We start from the raw sequence: 2,118 nt of genomic DNA, 5'->3' as shown, positions 1-2,118 counted from the left end.
CCATTCACATCATCATGGTCAACACTACTTTGAGGAGGCAGCTCTTCCCCAGTCACATTTTGAGTGCCTTCCAACCTGAGGGGCTCATTTTCCAGCACTATATCTGACAGTGTTTCTCTGCTATTCATAAGGTTTTCAGTGACTAAAGATTCTAAAGTAGTTCGTCACTCTTTCTTCCTAGTCTGTCTTGTCTGGAAGCTCATCTGAAATCTGTCCACCTTGGGTGATCCTGCTGGTTATTTAAAACACCAGTGTCATAGCCCTCAGAATCACAGCAACTCACAAGCCACCACTGTATGACAGACAGACCAGTAGTGGTTGTTTGGATTTATGTGGAAACTGTCACTTTAAATTTCAAGGAGATCTGTACGCATGCGTAGTAGAACCCTCCAGGGGTGGGCGTGGGGTATCCATTTGCTCAGGTATCCCTTCTAGTTACCAGAATGGAGGTATACAGTCAGCGAGAGACCAATGAACAATGAACAGATACCAAAAAATGAATGTCCACACCTGTATCTCCTTGATTCTGTCAGGCGTTTGTGGCTGTTCTGATCCTTCCTCCATTTGTTCTCTCCCAAGATGGTGGCTCTGGGAATAGCTGAGCATCTTGAATTAGAAACCAATGGATTTCTTGATTCTCCTACAATTTCCCCTAGTTGTAAGCCTTCCAATCTTCTAAACATTCCTCTATATGTGGTTCAGAGTTCTAGCATCATCCCCTGAGCATCCTTAGCCTGGTATTCTGTGTTGTTGTTGACGTATTCCTCACTGCACGTACTCCTCATTACTGGTGATTGGAATGCAAAGGTTGGGAGCAAAGTGGAAGGACCAGTAGTTAGAAAATTAGGCCTTGGTGATAGAAATGATGCTGGAGAACACATGATAGAATTCTGCAAACCAATGATTTGTTCATTTCAAAGACCTTCTTTACACAGCATAACAGACAACTATACACATGGACCTCACCAAATGGAATACATAGAAATCAAATTGACTACACCTGTGGGAAGAGAAGATGGAAAAGCTCCATATCATAGTGAAAACAAGGCCATGGGCAGACTGTGGAACAGACCATCGATTGTTGTTGTTGTTAAGTTCCGTCGAGTCGGTTCCGACCCTGAACAGGATTTCCGAGGCTGTAAATCTTTACGGGAGCAGAAAGCCTCATCTTTCTCCTGTGGAGCAGCTGGTAGTTTTGAACTGCTGATCTTGCAGTTCGCAGTTCAATTCGTAACCACTACTCAACCAGAACTCCTTCTCTCCATATGCAAATTCAAACTGAAGCTGAAGAAAATGAAAACAAGTCCATGAGAGCCAAAATACGACCTTGAATATATCCCACCTGAATTCAGGGATCATCTGACAAACAGATTTGATACATTAAACACTAAATATTGAAGACCAGAAGAGTTGTGGGATGACATCAAGAACATCATATGTGAAGAAAGCAGAAAGTCATTAAGAAGACAAGAAAGAAGGAAAAGGTCAAAATGAATGTCAGAAGAGACTCTGAAACTTGCTCTCCTGCATAGAGATGCTAAAACAAATGGAAGAAAGGAGGTGGTCCAAGAGCTGAACAGAAAATTTCAAAGATCAGCTCGAGAAAATGAAGCCAAATATTATAATAAAATGTGCAAAAATCTGTAATCAGAAAACCAAAACGGAAGAACACCCTCAGCATTTCTCAAGCTGGGGGAACTGAAGAGAAAATTCAAGCCTCGACTTTTGTTATTGAAAGATTCTCTGGGCAAATTATTGAATGACACAGAAAGCATCAAGAGAAGATGGAAGGAATACACAGAGTCACTGTCCCAAAAGGAAATGGTTAATGTTCAACTGTTTTAAGAAGTAGCATAGGATCAAGAGCCAATGATACTGAAAGAGGAAATCCAAGGTGCATTAAAGGAATTTTGCAAAGAACAAGGCACCAGGAATTGATGGAATAAAAATTGAAATCTTTCAAGAAAGTGAGGCAGTACAGGAGGCACTCACTTGTCTCTGCCAATAAATTTGGAAGACAACTATCTGGCCGACTGATTGGAAGAGATCCATATCTGTTCCCTTTCCAAAGAGAGGTGACCCAACAGAATTCAGAAATCATCAGATCTCTTTGATATC

The sequence above is a fragment of the Chrysochloris asiatica genome, unplaced genomic scaffold (assembly GCF_000296735.1).
Source record: "Chrysochloris asiatica unplaced genomic scaffold, ChrAsi1.0 scaffold00225, whole genome shotgun sequence".
NCBI lineage: Eukaryota > Metazoa > Chordata > Mammalia > Afrosoricida > Chrysochloridae > Chrysochloris > Chrysochloris asiatica.
The sequence above is the reverse complement of the archived record's forward strand: the minus strand, read 5'-3'. Positions refer to the sequence as shown.